Here is an 18,378-nt window from a genome sequence, read left to right on the forward strand (position 1 = left end):
AAAGGAGAATGTGTGATTCTTTAGGTTCTACCGAGATTTGAACTCGGATCTTTGGATTCAAAGTCCAAGGTGCTAATCATGTGAAGGTTGTCTACTCATTCCAATAGGTTTTTCACTGTTTTTCTATGTTTTTTACTATTTGCTAATTTGAGCTCAAATTGTTTATCAATTCAGAAATTTTAGTATTTTTTAAGTCAGATTTTTCGAGTCTTCGTTTTTTATTACCTGCAAGCTCTTGAGCCAGCTTGCAATCTTAAAAAGTTGAGACTCGTTGTGATCCCCTATTTTTGTCTTCAATGATGTTAATAGTTTCAAGGTCATATTTTTTAGTGTTGTTTTTCTCATGAAAGCTATTGGGCCCGCTGGCAAGAAAAAATTCTAAATTTTTTTAGTTTTTGCAGCTTCTCATTAACTTAGAGTGCTTAGCGTACGGGGTGACAAATAAAGAAAATATAGACAGAATAGAACCTGATTTAGCACAATGTTCTCGTTCTTTAATAAATCGTCACTAAAATAGTATCTGTTGAACTTTTGTTAGTGTACATTTTGAAAAGGAAGTGAATTTTTAGAAATCCGTTTCTTTTTGAATGCTCTTTTCTCAGAATTGGACGAAAAAAAGGAAATGTGTGCTTCTTCAGGTTCTACCGAGATTTGAACTCGGATCTTTGGATTCAAAGTCCAAGGTGCTAATCATGTGAAGGTTGTCTACTCATTTCAATATGTTTTCCACTGTTTTACTATGTTCTTTCTATTTGCAAATCTGAGCTCAAATTGTTTAGCGTTTCAGCATTTTTATTATTTTTAGAGTCAGACTTTCTGAATCTTCGTTTTTTACCTGAAAGCTCTTGAGCCAGCTTGCAATCTTTAAAAATTGAGAATGGTTGTGACTCCCTAATTTTGCAGTTTTTACGGAGAACAGGAGCGCTGAAATTCTAGCAACTCTTGAAGTGGGATCTTTAATTCAAAGTACAAGGTGCTACCCATTACACCATAAGTTCTTGTGCCTGGCTTCTACTAATTTCAATAGGTTTTTCACAGTTTGTTTCATCGCTCAATTTAATTCCTTTGTTCGGAAATATTTTTTGTTTATCATTTGTATTTGTAAAATTTAGCTCAAACTGTTTGTTGTTTCAGCGATGTTAAAATTTTCAAAGTCAGTTTTTTAGTTTTCTTTTTCTCATGAAAGCTATTAAGCCCGCTGGCAAGAAAAATTTCTAATTTTTTGCAGCTTCTCATTAACTTAGCATAGCGTACGGGGGACAAACAAAGAAAATTTAGATAGAACGTGATATAGCACAATGTTCTTGTTCCTTAATAAATGGTTCCAAAAATAGTATCTGTTGAATTTTTCTCAGTGTAAGTTTTGAAAAGGAAGTGAATTTTTAGAAATCCGTTTCTCTTTCAAAGCTCTTTTCGCACAATTGGACGAAAAAGGAGAATGTGTGCTTCTTCTTGTTCTACCGAGATTTGAACTCGGATCTTTGGATTCAAAGTCCAAGGTGCTAACCATTACACCATAAAACCATGTGACTGGCATCCACTCATTTCAATAGGTTTTTCACTGTTTTTCTATGTTTTTCCTATTTGCTAAATTGAGCTCAAATTGTTTATCAATTCAGAAATTTTAGTATTTTTTAAGTCAGATTTTTTGAGTCTTCGTTTTTTATTACCTGCAAGCTCTTGAGCCAGCTTGCAGTCTTTAAAAGTTGAGACTGGTTGTGATCCCCTATTATTGTCTTCAATGATGTTAATAGTTTCAAGGTCATATTTTTTTAGTGTTGTTTTTCTCATGAAAGCTATTGGGCCCGCTGGCAAGAAAAAATTCTCAATTTTTTAGTTTTTGCAGCTTCTCATTAACTTAGAGTGCTTAGCGTACGGGGTGACAAATAACGAAAACATAGATAGAATAGAACCTGATTTAGCACAATGTTCTCGTTCTTTAATAAATCGTCACTAAAATAGTATCTGTTGAATTTTTGTAAGTGTACATTTTGAAAAGGAAGTGAATTTTTAGAAATCCGTTTCTTTTTGAAAGCTCTTTTCTCAGAATTGGACGAAAAAAGGAAATGTGTGCTTCTTGAGGTTCTACCGAGATTTGAACTCGGATCTTTGGATTCAAAGTCCAAGGTGCTAATCATGTGAAGGTTGTCTACTCATTTCAATATGTTTTCCACAGTTTTTCTATGTTTTTTCTATTTGCAACTCTGAGCTCAAATTGTTTATCGTTTCAGCATTTTTAGTATTTTTAGAGTCAGACGTTCTGAGTCTTCGTTTTTTACCTGAAATCTCTTGAGCCAGCTTGCAACCTTTAAAAGTTGAGAATGTTTGTGACTCCCTAATTTTGCAATTTTTACGGAGAACAGGAGCGCTGAAATTCTAGCAACTCTTGAACTGGGATCTTTAGATTCAAAGTACAAGGTGCTACCCATTACACCATAAATTCTTGTGCCTGGCTTCTACTCATTTCAATAGGTTTTTCACAATTTGTTTCATCGATCATTTTAATTCCTTTGTTCGGAAATATTTTTTGTTTATCATTTGTATTTGTAAAATTTAGCTCAAAATGTTTGTTGTTTCAGCGATGTTAAAATTTTCCAAGTCAGTTTTTTAGTGTTCATTTTCTCATGAAAGCTATTAAGCCCGCTGGCGAAAAAAAAATCTAATTTTTTGTTTTTTGCAGTTTCTCATTAACTTAGAGTGCATAGCGTACGGGGGGACAAACAAAGAAGATTTAGATAGAACCTGATATTGCACAATGTTCTCGTTCCTTAATAAAATGTCCTTAAAATAGTATCTGTTGATTTTTTCTCAGTGCAAGTTTTGAAAAGGAAGTGAATTTTTAGAAATCCGTTTCTCTTTCAAAGCTCTTTTCGCATAATTGTACGAAAAAGCTCTTTTCGCATAATTGTACGAAAAAGGAGAATGTGTGATTCTTTAGGTTCTACCGAGATTTGAACTCGGATCTTTGGATTCAAAGTCCAAGGTGCTAACCATTACACCATAGAACCATGTGACTGGCATCCACTCATTTCAATAGGTTTTTCACTGTTTTTCTATGTTTTTTACTATTTGCTAAATTGAGCTCAAATTGTTTATCAATTCAGAAATTTTAGTATTTTTTCAGTCAGATTTTTCGAGTCTTCGTTTTTTATTACCTGCAAGCTCTTGAGCCAGCTTGCAGTCTTTAAAAGTTGAGACTGGTTGTGATCCCCTATTATTGTCTTCAATGATGTTAATAGTTTCAAGGTCATATTTTTTTAGTGTTGTTTTTCTCATGAAAGCTATTGGGCCCGCTGGCAAGAAAAAATTCTAAATTTTTTAGTTTTTGCAGCTTCTCATTAACTTAGAGTGCTTAGCGTACGGGGTGACAAATAAAGAAAATACAGATAGAAAAGAACCTGATTTAGCACAATGTTCTCGTTCTTTAATAAATCGTCACTAAAATAGTATCTGTTGAATTTTTGTAAGTGTACATTGTGAAAAGGAAGTGAATTTTTAGAAATCCGTTTCTTTTTGAAAGCTCTTTTCTCAGAATTGGACGAAAAACGGAAATGTGTGCTTCTTCAGGTTCTATTGAGATTTGAACTCGGATCTTTGGATTCAAAGTCCAAGGTGCTAATCATGTGAAGGTTGTATACTCATTTCAATATGTTTTCCACTGTTTTTCTATGTTTTTTCTATTTGCAACTCTGAGCTCAAATTGTTTATCGTTTCAGCATTTTTAGTATTTTTAGAGTCAGACGTTCTGAGTCTTCGTTTTTTACCTGAAAGCTCTTGAGCCAGCTTGCAACCTTTAAAAGTTGAGAATGGTTGTGACTCCCTAATTTTGCAATTTTTACGGAGAACAGGAGCGCTGAAATTCTAGCAACTCTTGAACTGGGATCTTTAATTCAAAGTACAAGGTGCTACCCATTACACCATAAGTTCTTGTGCCTGGCTTCTACTAATTTCAATAGGTTTTTCACAGTTTGTTTCATCGCTCAATTTAATTCCTTTGTTCGGAAATTTTTTTTGTTTATCATTTGTATTTGTAAAATTTAGCTCAAACTGTTTGTTGTTTCAGCAATGTTAAAATTTTCAAAGTCAGTTTTTTAGTTTTCTTTTTCTCATGAAAGATATTAAGCCCGCTGGCAAGAAAAATTTCTAATTTTTTGCAGCTTCTCATTAACTTAGCATAGCGTACGGGGGACAAACAAAGAAAATTTAGATAGAACGTGATATAGCACAATGTTCTTGTTCCTTAATAAATGGTTCCAAAAATAGTATCTGTTGAATTTTTCTCAGTGTAAGTTTTGAAAAGGAAGTGAATTTTTAGAAATCCGTTTCTCTTTCAAAGCTCTTTTCGCACAATTGGACGAAAAAGGAGAATGTGTGATTCTTTAGGTTCTACCCAGATTTGAACTCGGATCTTTGGATTCAAAGTCCAAGGTGCTAACCATTACACCATAGAACCATGTGACTGGCATCTACTTATTTCAATAGGTTTTTCACTGTTTTTCTATGTTTTTTTTCTATTTGCTAAATTGAGCTCAAATTGTTCATCAATTCAGAAATTTTAGTATTTTGAAAGTCAGATTTTTTGAGTCTTCGTTTTTTTTTACCTGCAAGCTCTTGAGCCAGCTTGCAATCTTTAAAAGTTGAGACTGGTTGTGATCGCCCTATTATTGTCTTCAATGATGTTAATAGTTTCAAGGTCATATTTTTTTAGTGTTGTTTTTCTCAAGAAAGCTATTGGGCCCGCTGGCAAGAAATTCTAATTTTTTGGTTTTTGCAGCTTCTCATTAACTTAGAGTGCTTAGCGTAAGGGGTGACAATTAAAGAAAATATAGATAGAATAGAACCTGATTTAGCACAATGTTCTCGTTCTTTAATAAATCGTCACTAAAATAGTATCTGTTGAATTTTTGTTAGTGTAAATTTTGAAAAGGAAAGGAATTTTTAGAAGTCCGTTTCTTTTTGAAAGCTCTTTTCGCAGAATTGGACGAAAAAAGGAAATGTGTGCTTCTTCTTGTTCTACCGAGATTTGAACTCGGATCTTTGGATTCAAAGTCCAAGGTGCTAATCATGTGAAGGTTGTCTACTCATTTCAATATGTTTTTCACTGTTTTTCTATGTTTTTTCTATTTGCAAATCTGAGCTCAAATTGTTCATCGTTTCAGCATTTTTAGTATTTTTAGAGTCAGACGTTCTGAGTCTTCGTTTCTTACCTGAAAGCTCTTGAGCCAGCTTGCAACCTTTAAAAGTTGAGAATGGTTGTGACTCCCTAATTTTGCAATTTTTACGGAGAACAGGAGCGCTGAAACTCTAGCAACTCTTGAACTGGGATCTTTAATTCAAAGTACAAGGTGCTACCCATTACACCATAAGTTCTTGTGCCTGGCTTCTACTAATTTCAATAGGTTTTTCACAGTTTGTTTCATCGCTCAATTTAATTCCTTTGTTCGGAAATTTTTTTTGTTTATCATTTGTATTTGTAAAATTTAGCTCAAACTGTTTGTTGTTTCAGCAATGTTAAAATTTTCAAAGTCAGTTTTTTAGTTTTCTTTTTCTCATGAAAGATATTAAGCCCGCTGGCAAGAAAAATTTCTAATTTTTTGCAGCTTCTCATTAACTTAGCATAGCGTACGGGGGACAAACAAAGAAAATTTAGATAGAACGTGATATAGCACAATGTTCTTGTTCCTTAATAAATGGTTCCAAAAATAGTATCTGTTGAATTTTTCTCAGTGTAAGTTTTGAAAAGGAAGTGAATTTTTAGAAATCCGTTTCTCTTTCAAAGCTCTTTTCGCACAATTGGACGAAAAAGGAGAATGTGTGATTCTTTAGGTTCTACCCAGATTTGAACTCGGATCTTTGGATTCAAAGTCCAAGGTGCTAACCATTACACCATAGAACCATGTGACTGGCATCTACTTATTTCAATAGGTTTTTCACTGTTTTTCTATGTTTTTTTTCTATTTGCTAAATTGAGCTCAAATTGTTCATCAATTCAGAAATTTTAGTATTTTGAAAGTCAGATTTTTTGAGTCTTCGTTTTTTTTTACCTGCAAGCTCTTGAGCCAGCTTGCAATCTTTAAAAGTTGAGACTGGTTGTGATCGCCCTATTATTGTCTTCAATGATGTTAATAGTTTCAAGGTCATATTTTTTTAGTGTTGTTTTTCTCAAGAAAGCTATTGGGCCCGCTGGCAAGAAATTCTAATTTTTTGGTTTTTGCAGCTTCTCATTAACTTAGAGTGCTTAGCGTAAGGGGTGACAATTAAAGAAAATATAGATAGAATAGAACCTGATTTAGCACAATGTTCTCGTTCTTTAATAAATCGTCACTAAAATAGTATCTGTTGAATTTTTGTTAGTGTAAATTTTGAAAAGGAAAGGAATTTTTAGAAGTCCGTTTCTTTTTGAAAGCTCTTTTCGCAGAATTGGACGAAAAAAGGAAATGTGTGCTTCTTCTTGTTCTACCGAGATTTGAACTCGGATCTTTGGATTCAAAGTCCAAGGTGCTAACCATTACACCATAAAACCATGTGACTGGCATCCACTCATTTCAATAGGTTTTTCACTGTTTTTCTATGTTTTTTACTATTTGCTAAATTGAGCTCAAATTGTTTATCAATTCAGAAATTTTAGTATTTTTTAAGTCAGATTTTTTGAGTCTTCGTTTTTTATTACCTGCAAGCTCTTGAGCCAGCTTGCAGTCTTTAAAAGTTGAGACTGGTTGTGATCCCCTATTATTGTCTTCAATGATGTTAATAGTTTCAAGGTCATATTTTTTTAGTGTTGTTTTTCTCATGAAAGCTATTGGGCCCGCTGGCAAGAAAAAATTCTAAATTTTTTAGTTTTGGCAGCTTCTCATTAACTTAGAGTGCTTAGCGTACGGGGTGACAAATAAAAAAAATACAGATAGAAAAGAACCTGATTTAGCACAATGTTCTCGTTCTTTAATAAATCGTCACTAAAATAGTATCTGTTGAATTTTTGTTAGTGTAAATTTTGAAAAGGAAAGGAATTTTTAGAAGTCCGTTTCTTTTTGAAAGCTCTTTTCGCAGAATTGGACGAAAAAAGGAAATGTGTGCTTCTTCTTGTTCTACCGAGATTTGAACTCGGATCTTTGGATTCAAAGTCCAAGGTGCTAATCATGTGAAGGTTGTCTACTCATTTCAATATGTTTTTCACTGTTTTTCTATGTTTTTTCCATTTGCAAATCTGAGCTCAAATTGTTTATCGTTTCAGCACTTTTAGCATTTTTAAACTCAGACTTTTTGAGTACTCGTTTTTTTACCTGAAAGCTCTTGAACCAGCTTGCAATCTTTAAAAGTTGAGAAAGGTTGTGACTCCCTAATTTTGCAGTTTTTACTGAGAACAGGAGGGCTGAAATTCTAGTAACTCTTGAACTGGGATCCTTGGAATCAAAGCACAAGGTGCTACCCATTACATCATAAATTTTTGTGCCTGGCTTCTACTCATTTCAATAGGTTTTTCACAGTTTGTTTCATCGATCATTTTAATTCCTTTGTTCGGAAATATTTTTTGTTTATCATTTGTATTTGTAAAATTTAGCTCAAATTGTTTGTTGTTTCAGCGATGTTAAAATTTTCCAAGTCAGTTTTTTAGTGTCCTTTTTCTCATGAAAGCTATTAAGCCCGCTGGCAAGAAAAAATTCTAATTTTTTGGTTTTTGCAGCTTCTCATTAACTTAGAGTGCTTAGCGTAAGGGGTGACAATTAAAGAAAATATGAATAGAATATAACCTGATTTAGCACAATGATCTCGTTCTCTAATAAATCGTCACTAAAATAGTATCTGTTGAATTTTTCTCAGTTTAGATTTTGAAAAGGAAACGAATTTTGAGAAATCCGTTTCTCTTTGAAAGCTCTTTTCGCAGAATTGTACAAAAAAAGAAATGTGTGCTTTGTAAGGTTCTACCGAGATTTGAACTCGGATCTTTGGATTCAAAGTCCAAGATACTAACTATTATACCATAGAATCATATGGCTGGCATCCACTCATTTCAATATGTTTTTCGCTGTTTTTCTATGTTTTTTTCATTTGCTAAATTGAGCTCGAATTGTTTATCGTTTCAGAAATTTTAGTATTTTTTAAGTCAGATTTTTCGAGTCTTCGTTTTTTATTACCTGCAAGCTCTTGAGCCAGCTTGCAATCTTTGAAAGCTGAGACTCGTTGTGATCCCCTATTTATGTCTTCAATGATGTTAATAGTTTCAAGGTCATATTTTTTAGTGTTGTTTTTCTCATGAAAGCTAGTTCTTCTTTTAAAGCTAGAGTCTTCGTTCTTTTTACCTGCAAGCTCTTGAGCCAGCTTGCAATCTTTAAAAGTTGAGAGTGGTTGTGACTCCCTATTTTTGCAGATTTTACGGAAAACAGGAGGGCTGAAATTCTAGCAACTCCTGAACCGGGATCTTTAGGTTCAAAGTACAAGGTGCTACCCATTACACCATAAATTTTTGTGCCTGGCTTCTTCTCATTTCAATAGGTTTTTTACAGATCTTTTATCAATCATTTTACTTCTTCTGATCGGAAATATTTTTTGCTTATCCTTTCTATTTGTAAAACTTAGCTCAAATTGTTTCTTGTTTTAGCGATGTTAATATTTTCAAAGTCAGTTTTTTGGTGTTATTTTTCTCATGAAAGCTATTAAGCCCGCTGGCGAAAAAAAAATCTAATTTTTTGTTTTTTGCAGCTTCTCATTAACTTAGAGTGATTAACTTCTACCGAGATTTGAACTCGGATCTTTGGATTCAAATTACAAAGTGGTACCCATTACACCATAGAGCCATGTGCCTGTCGTCTACTTCTACTAATTTAAGGGTTCTTCACCGTTTGTTTTATGCATCATTTTACTTTCCCTTTTGGAAACAGTTGCTTTTTATCCTTTCTTTTCCGAAAACTTAGCTCAAATTGTATGTCGATTCACTGATGTTAATATTTTCAAGGTCAGATTTTTTGAGTGTTCGTTTTTTAATGAAAGCTATTGCACCCGCTTGCAACAAAAAATCTCACCTTTTTGGTTTTTGCAGCTTCTCAATAATTCAAAGTGCTTAGCGTACGGCGGGACAAACAAAGAGGATTTAGGAAGAAAAAGTATTAGAACAATGTTCTAGTTCTTTTAAAAATGATCCCTAAAATAGTATCAGTTGATTTTTCCTGAATGTAAGTTTTGAAAATGAAGTGAATTTTTAAAAATCGGAATTTTTTGAAAGCTCTTTTCGCAGAATTGGACGCATGGAAATGTGTCCTTCTTTATGTTCTACCGAAATTTGAACTTGGATCTTTGGATTCAAAGTCCAAGGTGCCTTACGGGGACACTGGGGAGATGAGTGGGGAGGTTCATGGTATACATTTTTCGTTTTTATCCAAGGTTAGCACCTTGGACTCTGAATCCAAAGATCCGAGTTCAAGTCTCGGTAGAACCTATAAATTTTAACTTTCCTGTTCTCTTCCAAAAGTGGAAAATGAGGGGTCAAAAGGTCTCAAGTTTTAAAGATTGCAGTTTTGCATGCTGGCTCAAGAGCTTGCAGGCAAAAAAACGAACACTCAGACGAAAATCTGAATTTGAAAGTACCAACATTGCAGAATTGACAAAACGTTTGAGCTCAATTCTGCGTCTAGAAGAAACATAGAAAAGCAGAACAATTTCAGAAAAAAAGAAGTTCATTGACCGATAAAAGAATCAGTGAAAAACTAACTGAAATGAGAAAACAATGCTTTAGAACCAGTTTAAGCAACATCTGCAAAATATTCCAGCCTTGTGTATGGTTCTATGGTGTAATGGTTAGCACCTTGGACTCTGAATCCAAAGATCCGAGTTCAAGTCTCGGTAGAACCTATAAATTTTAACTTTCCTGTTCTCTTCCAAAAGTGGAAAATGAGGGGTCAAAAGGTCTCAAGTTTTAAAGATTGCAGTTTTGCATGCTGGCTCAAGAGCTTGCAGGCAAAAAAAGGAACACTCAGACGAAAATCTGAATTAGAAAAAACTGACATTGTTAATCGACAAACAGTTTGAGCTGAATTCTGCATCAAGAAAAAAACATAGAAAGAAGTTCATTGACCGATAAAAGAATCAGTGAAGAAGTAACTGAAATGAGAAAACAATGCTTTAGAACCAGTTTAAGCAACATCTGCAAAATATTCCCGCCTTGTGTATGGTTCTATGGTGTAATGGTTAGCACCTTGGACTCTGAATCCAAAGATCCGAGTTCAAGTCTCGGTAGAACCTATAAATTTTAACTTTCCTGTTGTCTTCCAAAAGTGGAAAAAATGAGGGGTCAAAAGGTCTCAAGTTTTAAAGATTGCAGTTTTGCATGCTGGCTCAAGAGCTTGCAGGCAAAAAATCGAACACTCAGACGAAAATCTGAATTTGAAAGTACCAACATTGCAGAATTGACAAAACGTTTGAGCTCAATTCTGCGTCTAGAAGAAACATAGAAAAACAGAACAATTTCAGAAAAAAAGAAGTTCATTGACCGATAAAAGAATCAGTGAAAAACTAACTGAAATGAGAAAACAATGCTTTAGAACCAGTTTAAGCAACATCTGCAAAATATTCTAGCCTTGTGTATGGTTCTATGGTGTAATGGTTAGCACCTTGGACTCTGAATCCAAAGATCCGAGTTCAAGTCTCGGTAGACCCTATAAATTTTAACTTTCCTGTTCTCTTCCAAAAGTGGAAAATGAGGGGTCAAAAGGTCTCAAGTTTTAAAGATTGCAGTTTTGCATGCTGGCTCAAGAGCTTGCAGGCAAAAAAAGGAACACTCAGACGAAAATCTGAATTAGAAAAAACTGACATTGTTAATCGACAAACAGTTTGAGCTGAATTCTGCATCAAGAAAAAACATAGAAAGAAGTTCATTGACCGATAACAGAATCAGTGAAAAAGTAACTGAAATGAGAAAACAATGCTTTAGAACCAGTTTAAGCAACATCAGCAAAATATTCCAGCCTTTTGTATGCTTCTATGGTCTAATGATTAGCACCTTGGACTCTGGATCCAAAGATCCGAGTTCGAGTCTTGGTAGAACCTATAAATTTTAACTTTCGTGTTCGCTTCTAAAAGTGGAAAATGAGGGGTCAAAAGGTCTCAAGTTTTAAAGATTGCAGTTTTGCATGCTGGCTCAAGAGCTTGCAGGCAAAAAATCGAACACTCAGACGAAAATCTGAATTTGAAAGTACCAACATTGCAGAATTGACAAAACGTTTGAGCTCAATTCTGCGTCTAGAAGAAACATAGAAAACCAGAACAATTTCAGAAAAAAAGAAGTTCATTGACCGATAAAAGAATCAGTGAAAAAGTAACTGAAATGAGAAAACAATGCTTTAGAACCAGTTTAAGCAACATCTGCAAAATATTCCCGCCTTGTGTATGGTTCTATGGTGTAATGGTTAGCACCTTGGACTCTGAATCCAAAGATCCGAGTTCAAGTCTCGGTAGAAACTATGAATTTTAACTTTCCTGTTGTCTTCCAAAAGTGGAAAAAATGAGGGGTCAAAAGGTCTCATGTTTTAAAGATTGCAGTTTTGCATGCTGGCTCAAGAGCTTGCAGGCAAAAAAACGAACACTCAGACGAAAATCTGAATTTGAAAGTACCAACATTGCAGAATTGACAAAACGTTTGAGCTCAATTCTGCGTCTAGAAGAAACATAGAAAAACAGAACAATTTCAGAAAAAAAGAAGTTCATTGACCGATAAAACAATCAGCGAAAAACTAACTGAAATGAGAAAACAATGCTTTAGAACCAGTTTAAGCGACATCTGCAAAATATTCCAGCCTTGAGTATGGTTCTATGGTGTAATGGTTAGCACCTTGGACTCTGAAGCCAAAGATCCGAGTTCAAGTCTCGGTAGAACCTATAAATTTTAACTTTCCTGTTCTCTTCCAAAAGTGGAAAATGAGGGGTCAAAAGGTCTCAAGTTTTAAAGATTGCAGTTTTGCATGCTGGCTCAAGAGCTTGCAGGCAAAAAAACGAACACTCAGACGAAAATCTGAATTAGAAGAAACTGACATTGCTAATCGACAAACAGTTTGAGCTGAATTCTGCGTCAAGAAAAAACATAGAAAAACTAAACAATTTCCGAAAAAAATAAGTTCATTGACCGATAAAAGAATCAGTGAAAAAGTAACTGAAATGAGAAAACAATGCTTTAGAACCAGTTTAGGAAACATCTGCAAAATATTCCAGCCTTGTGTATGGTTCTATGGTGTAATGGTTAGCACATTGGACTCTGAATCCAAAGATCCGAGTTCAAGTCTCGGTAGAACCTATAAATTTTAACTTTCCTGTTCTCTTCCAAAAGTGGAAAATGAGGGGTCAAAAGGTCTCAAGTTTTAAAGATTGCAGTTTTGCATGCTGGCTCAACAGCTTGCAGGCAAAAAAAACGAACACTCAGACGAAAATCTGAATTAGAAAAAACTGACATTGCTAATCGACAAACACTTTGAGCTGAATTCTGCATCAAGAAAAAAACATAGAAAGAAGTTCATTGACCGATAAAAGAATCAGTGAAAAAGTAACTGAAATGAGAAAACAATGCTTTAGAACCAGTTTAAGCAACATCTGCAAAATATTCCCCCCTTGTGTATGGTTCTATGGTGCAATGGTTAGCACCTTGGACTCTGAATCCAAAGATCCGAGTTCAAGTCTCGGTAGAACCTATAAATTTTAACTTTCCTGTTCTCTTCCAAAAGTGGAAAATGAGGGGCAAAAGGTCTCAACTTTTAAAGATTGCAGTTTTGCATGCTGGCTCAAGAGCTTGCAGGCAAAAAAATAAACACTCAGACGAAAATCTGAATTTGAAAGAACCAACATTGCAGAATTGACAAAACGTTTGAGCTCAATTCTGCGTCTAGAAGAAACATAGAAAAACAGAACAATTTCAGAAAAAAAGAAGTTCATTGACCGATAAAAGAATCAGTGAAAAACTAACTGAAATGAGAAAACGATGCTTTAGAACCAGTTTAAGCAACATCCGCAATATATTCCAGCCTTGTTTATGGTTCTATGGTGTAATGGTTAGCACCTTGAACTCTGAATCCAAAGATCCGAGTTCAAGTCTCGGTAGAACCAATAAATTTTAACTTTCCTGTTCTCTTCCAAAAGTGGAAAATGAAGGGTCAAAAGGTCTCAAGCTTTAAAGATTGCAGTTTTGCATGCTGGCTCAAGAGCTTGCAGGCAAAAAAAAACAAACACTCAGACGAAAATCTGAATTTGAAAGTACCAACATTGCAGAATTGACAAACGGTTGAGCTCAATTCTGCGTCTAGAAGAAACATAGAAAAACAGAACAATTTCAGAAAAAAAGAAGTTCATTGACCGATAAAAGAATCAGTGAAAAACTAACTGAAATGAGAAAACAATGCTTTAGAACCAGTTTAAGCAACATCTGCGAAATATTCCAGCCTTGTGTATGGTTCTATGGTGTAATGGTTAGCACCTTGGACTCTGAATCCAAAGATCCGAGTTCAAGTCTCGGTAGAACCTAAAAATTTTAACTTTCCTGTTCTCTTCCAAAAGTGGAAAATGAGGGGTCAAAAGGTCTCAAGTTTTAAAGATTGCAGTTTTGCATGCTGGCTCAAGAGCTTGCAGGCAAAAAAACAAACACTCAGACAAAAATCTGAATTTGAAAGTACCAACATTGCAGAATTGACAAAACGTTTGAGCTCAATTCTGCGTCTAGAAGAAACATAGAAAAACAGAACAATTTCAGAAAAAAAAGAAGTTCATTGACCGATAAAAGAACCAGTGCAAAACTAACTGAAAAGAGAAAACAATGCTTTAGAACCAGTTTAAGCAACATCTGCAAAATATTCCAGCCTTGTGTATGGTTCTATGGTGTAATGGTTAGCACCTTGAACTCTGAATCCAAAGATCCGAGTTCAAGTCTCGGTAGAACCAATAAATTTTAACTTTCCTGTTCTCTTCCAAAAGTGGAAAATGAGGGGTCAAAAGGTCTCAAGTTTTGAAGATTGCAGTTTTGCATGCTGGCTCAAGAGCTTGCAGGCAAAAAAAACGAACACTCAGACGAATATCTGAATTAGAAAAAACTGACATTGCTAATCGACAAACAGTTTGAGCTGAATTCTGCGTCAAGAAAAAACATAGAAAAACTAAACAATTTCCGATAGAAAGAAGTTCATTGACCGATAAAAGAATCAGTGAAAAAGTAACTGAAATGAGAAGACAATGCTTTAGAACCAGTTTAAGCAACATCAGCAAAATATTCCAGCCTTGTGTATGCTTCTATGGTCTAATGGTTAGCACCTTGGACTCTGGATCCAAAGATCCGAGTTCGAGTCTCGGTAGAACCTATAAATTTTAACTTTCCTGTTCTCTTCCAAAAGTGGAAAATGAGGGGTCAAAAGGACTCAAGTTTTAAAGATTGCAGTTTTGCGTGCTGGCTCAAGAGCTTGCAGGCAAAAAAACGAACACTCATCCGAAAATCTGAATTAGAAAAAACTGACATTGCTAATCGACAAACAGTTTGAGCTGATTTCTGCATCAAGAAAAAACATAGAAAAACTAAACAATTTCCGAAAAAAAGAAGTTCATTGACCGATAAAAGAATCATTGAAAAAGTAACTGAAATGAGAAGACAATGCTTTAGAACCAGTTTAAGCAACATCAGCAAAATATTCCAGCCTTGTGTATGCTTCTATGGTCTAATGGTTAGCACCTTGGACTCTGGATCCAAAGATCCGAGTTCGAGTCTCGGTAGAACCTATAAATTTTAACTTTCCTGTTCTCTTCCAAAAGTGGAAAATGAGGGGTCAAAAGGACTCAAGTTTTAAAGATTGCAGTTTTGCGTGCTGGCTCAAGAGCTTGCAGGCAAAAAAACGAACACTCATCCGAAAATCTGAATTAGAAAAAACTGACATTGCTAATCGACAAACAGTTTGAGCTGATTTCTGCATCAAGAAAAAACATAGAAAAACTAAACAATTTCCGAAAAAAAGAAGTTCATTGACCGCTAAAAGAATCAGTGAAAAAGTAACCGAAATGAGAAAACAATGCTTTAGAACCAGTTTAAGAAACATCTGCAAAATATTCCAGCCTTGTGTATGGTTCTATGGTGTAATGGTTAGCACCTTGGACTCTGAATCCAAAGATCCGAGTTCAAGTCTCGGTAGAACCTAAAAATTTTAACTTTCCTGTTCTCTTCCAAAAGTGGAAAATGAGGGGTCAAAAGGTCTCAAGTTTTAAAGATTGCAGTTTTGCATGCTGGCTCAAGAGCTTGCAGGCAAAAAAACAAACACTCAGACAAAAATCTGAATTTGAAAGTACCAACATTGCAGAATTGACAAAACGTTTGAGCTCAATTCTGCGTCTAGAAGAAACATAGAAAAACAGAACAATTTCAGAAAAAAAAGAAGTTCATTGACCGATAAAAGAACCAGTGAAAAACTAACTGAAAAGAGAAAACAATGCTTTAGAACCAGTTTAAGCAACATCTGCAAAATATTCCAGCCTTGTGTATGGTTCTATGGTGTAATGGTTAGCACCTTGAACTCTGAATCCAAAGATCCGAGTTCAAGTCTCGGTAGAACCAATAAATTTTAACTTTCCTGTTCTCTTCCAAAAGTGGAAAATGAGGGGTCAAAAGGTCTCAAGTTTTGAAGATTGCAGTTTTGCATGCTGGCTCAAGAGCTTGCAGGCAAAAAAACGAACACTCAGACGAATATCTGAATTAGAAAAAACTGACATTGCTAATCGACAAACAGTTTGAGCTGATTTCTGCATCAAGAAAAAACATAGAAAAACTAAACAATTTCCGAAAAAAAGAAGTTCATTGACCGATAAAAGAATCAGTGAAAAAGTAACTGAAATGAGAAAACAATGCTTTAGAACCAGTTTAAGAAACATCTGCAAAATATTCCAGCCTTGTGTATGGTTCTATGGTGTAATGGTTAGCACCTTGGACTCTGAATCCAAAGATCCGAGTTCGAGTCTCGGTAGAACCTATAAATTTTAACTTTCCTGTTCTCTTCCAAAAGTGGAAAATGAGGGGTCAAAAGGACTCAAGTTTTAAAGATTGCAGTTTTGCGTGCTGGCTCAAGAGCTTGCAGGCAAAAAAACGAACACTCATCCGAAAATCTGAATTAGAAAAAACTGACATTGCTAATCGACAAACAGTTTGAGCTGATTTCTGCATCAAGAAAAAACATAGAAAAACTAAACAATTTCCGAAAAAAAGAAGTTCATTGACCGATAAAAGAATCAGTGAAAAAGTAACTGAAATGAGAAAACAATGCTTTAGAACCAGTTTAAGAAACATCTGCAAAATATTCCAGCCTTGTGTATGGTTCTATGGTGTAATGGTTAGCACCTTGGACTCTGAATCCAAAGATCCGAGTTCAAGTCTCGGTAGAACCTAAAAATTTTAACTTTCCTGTTCTCTTCCAAAAGTGGAAAATGAGGGGTCAAAAGGTCTCAAGTTTTAAAGATTGCAGTTTTGCATGCTGGCTCAAGAGCTTGCAGGCAAAAAAAACGAACACTCAGACGAATATCTGAATTAGAAAAAACTGACATTGCTAATCGACAAACAGTTTGAGCTGAATTCTGCGTCAAGAAAAAACATAGAAAAACTAAACAATTTCCGATAGAAAGAAGTTCATTGACCGATAAAAGAATCAGTGAAAAAGTAACTGAAATGAGAAAACAATGCTTTAGAACCAGTTTAAGAAACATCTGCAAAATATTCCAGCCTTGTGTATGGTTCTATGGTGTAATGGTTAGCACCTTGAACTCTGAATCCAAAGATCCGAGTTCAAGTCTCGGTAGAACCAATAAATTTTAACTTTCCTGTTCTCTTCCAAAAGTGGAAAATGAGGGGTCAAAAGGACTCAAGTTTTAAAGATTGCAGTTTTGCGTGCTGGCTCAAGAGCTTGCAGGCAAAAAAACGAACACTCAGACGAATATCTGAATTAGAAAAAACTGACATTGCTAATCGACAAACAGTTTGAGCTGAATTCTGCGTCAAGAAAAAACATAGAAAAACTAAACAATTTCCGATAGAAAGAAGTTCATTGACCGATAAAAGAATCAGTGAAAAAGTAACTGAAATGAGAAAACAATGCTTTAGAACCAGTTTAAGCAACATCAGCAAAATATTCCAGCCTTGTGTATGCTTCTATGGTCTAATGGTTAGCACCTTGGACTCTGGATGCAAAGATCCGAGTTCGAGTCTCGGTAGAACCTATAAATTTTAACTTTCCTGTTCTCTTCCAAAAGTGGAAAATGAGGGTTCAAAAGGACTCAAGTTTTAAAGATTGCAGTTTTGCGTGCTGGCTCAAGAGCTTGCAGGCAAAAAAACGAACACTCATCCGAAAATCTGAATTAGAAAAAACTGACATTGCTAATCGACAAACAGTTTGAGCTGATTTCTGCATCAAGAAAAAACATAGAAAAACTAAACAATTTCCGAAAAAAAGAAGTTCATTGACCGATAAAAGAATCAGTGAAAAAGTAACTGAAATGAGAAAACAATGCTTTAGAACCAGTTTAAGAAACATCTGCAAAATATTCCAGCCTTGTGTATGGTTCTATGGTGTAATGGTTAGCACCTTGGACTCTGAATCCAAAGATCCGAGTTCAAGTCTCGGTAGAACCTATAAATTTTAACTTTCCTGTTCTCTTCCAAAAGTGGAAAATGAGGGGTCAAAAGGTCTCAAGTTTTAAAGATTGCAGTTTTGCATGCTGGCTCAAGAGCTTGCAGGCAAAAAAACAAACACTCAGACGAAAATCCGAATTTTAAAGTACCAACATTGCAGAATTGACAAAACGTTTGAGCTCAATTCTGCGTCTAGAAGAAATATAGAAAAACAGAACAATTTCAGAAAAAAAGAAGCTCATTGACCGATAAAAGAATCAGTGAAAAACTAACTGAAATGAGAAAACAATGCTTTAGAACCAGTTTAAGCAACATCTGCAAAATATTCCAGCCTTGTGTATGGTTCTATGGTGTAATGGTTAGCACCTTGGACTCTGAATCCAAAGATCCGAGTTCAAGTCTCGGTATAACCTATAAATTTTAACTTTCCTGTTCTCTTCCAAAAGTGGAAAATGAGGGGTCAAAAGGTCTCAAGTTTTAAAGATTGCAGTTTTGCATGCTGGCTCAAGAGCTTGCAGGCAAAAAACGAACACTCAGACGAAAATCTGAATTAGAAAAAAATGACATTGCTAATCGACAAACAGTTTGAGCTGAATTCTGCGTCAAGAAAAAACATAGAAAAACTAAACAATTTCCGATAGAAAGAAGTTCATTGACCGATAAAAGAATCAGTGAAAAAGTAACTGAAATGAGAAAACAATGCTTTAGAACCAGTTTAAGCAACATCAGCAAAATATTCCAGCCTTGTGTATGCTTCT

General features: G+C 35.0%; 1 protein-coding gene and 22 non-coding genes across 23 annotated transcripts in view; 17 read left to right on the plus strand and 6 right to left on the minus strand.

Moving 5' to 3' along the window:
- Positions 1-18,378, minus strand: part of LOC142352043 (dynein axonemal heavy chain 1-like) — a 234,705-nt gene that overhangs the window by 83,532 nt on the left and 132,795 nt on the right.
- Positions 1,453-1,524, minus strand: Trnaq-uug (transfer RNA glutamine (anticodon UUG)). Its single transcript has one exon. It is a non-coding gene; the product is annotated as a tRNA-Gln (tRNA).
- On the minus strand, positions 2,937-3,008 carry Trnaq-uug (transfer RNA glutamine (anticodon UUG)). The gene has a single exon. It is a non-coding gene; the product is annotated as a tRNA-Gln (tRNA).
- On the minus strand, positions 4,382-4,453 carry Trnaq-uug (transfer RNA glutamine (anticodon UUG)). The gene has a single exon. It is a non-coding gene; the product is annotated as a tRNA-Gln (tRNA).
- Trnaq-uug (transfer RNA glutamine (anticodon UUG)) lies at positions 5,825-5,896 on the minus strand. Its single transcript has one exon. It is a non-coding gene; the product is annotated as a tRNA-Gln (tRNA).
- Trnaq-uug (transfer RNA glutamine (anticodon UUG)) lies at positions 6,452-6,523 on the minus strand. The gene has a single exon. It is a non-coding gene; the product is annotated as a tRNA-Gln (tRNA).
- Trnaq-cug (transfer RNA glutamine (anticodon CUG)) lies at positions 9,772-9,843 on the plus strand. Its single transcript has one exon. It is a non-coding gene; the product is annotated as a tRNA-Gln (tRNA).
- Positions 10,162-10,233, plus strand: Trnaq-cug (transfer RNA glutamine (anticodon CUG)). The gene has a single exon. It is a non-coding gene; the product is annotated as a tRNA-Gln (tRNA).
- On the plus strand, positions 10,577-10,648 carry Trnaq-cug (transfer RNA glutamine (anticodon CUG)). The gene has a single exon. It is a non-coding gene; the product is annotated as a tRNA-Gln (tRNA).
- Positions 11,379-11,450, plus strand: Trnaq-cug (transfer RNA glutamine (anticodon CUG)). The gene has a single exon. It is a non-coding gene; the product is annotated as a tRNA-Gln (tRNA).
- Positions 11,794-11,865, plus strand: Trnaq-cug (transfer RNA glutamine (anticodon CUG)). The gene has a single exon. It is a non-coding gene; the product is annotated as a tRNA-Gln (tRNA).
- On the plus strand, positions 12,206-12,277 carry Trnaq-cug (transfer RNA glutamine (anticodon CUG)). Its single transcript has one exon. It is a non-coding gene; the product is annotated as a tRNA-Gln (tRNA).
- Positions 12,597-12,668, plus strand: Trnaq-cug (transfer RNA glutamine (anticodon CUG)). The gene has a single exon. It is a non-coding gene; the product is annotated as a tRNA-Gln (tRNA).
- On the plus strand, positions 13,009-13,080 carry Trnaq-cug (transfer RNA glutamine (anticodon CUG)). The gene has a single exon. It is a non-coding gene; the product is annotated as a tRNA-Gln (tRNA).
- Positions 13,423-13,494, plus strand: Trnaq-cug (transfer RNA glutamine (anticodon CUG)). The gene has a single exon. It is a non-coding gene; the product is annotated as a tRNA-Gln (tRNA).
- Positions 13,837-13,908, plus strand: Trnaq-cug (transfer RNA glutamine (anticodon CUG)). The gene has a single exon. It is a non-coding gene; the product is annotated as a tRNA-Gln (tRNA).
- Positions 15,074-15,145, plus strand: Trnaq-cug (transfer RNA glutamine (anticodon CUG)). The gene has a single exon. It is a non-coding gene; the product is annotated as a tRNA-Gln (tRNA).
- On the plus strand, positions 15,488-15,559 carry Trnaq-cug (transfer RNA glutamine (anticodon CUG)). Its single transcript has one exon. It is a non-coding gene; the product is annotated as a tRNA-Gln (tRNA).
- Trnaq-cug (transfer RNA glutamine (anticodon CUG)) lies at positions 15,900-15,971 on the plus strand. The gene has a single exon. It is a non-coding gene; the product is annotated as a tRNA-Gln (tRNA).
- Trnaq-cug (transfer RNA glutamine (anticodon CUG)) lies at positions 16,312-16,383 on the plus strand. The gene has a single exon. It is a non-coding gene; the product is annotated as a tRNA-Gln (tRNA).
- Positions 16,725-16,796, plus strand: Trnaq-cug (transfer RNA glutamine (anticodon CUG)). The gene has a single exon. It is a non-coding gene; the product is annotated as a tRNA-Gln (tRNA).
- Trnaq-cug (transfer RNA glutamine (anticodon CUG)) lies at positions 17,549-17,620 on the plus strand. Its single transcript has one exon. It is a non-coding gene; the product is annotated as a tRNA-Gln (tRNA).
- Trnaq-cug (transfer RNA glutamine (anticodon CUG)) lies at positions 17,962-18,033 on the plus strand. Its single transcript has one exon. It is a non-coding gene; the product is annotated as a tRNA-Gln (tRNA).

The sequence above is a fragment of the Convolutriloba macropyga genome, chromosome 13, assembly GCF_964194025.1.
Source record: "Convolutriloba macropyga chromosome 13, txConMacr16.3, whole genome shotgun sequence".
Lineage (NCBI taxonomy): Eukaryota > Metazoa > Xenacoelomorpha > Acoela > Convolutidae > Convolutriloba > Convolutriloba macropyga.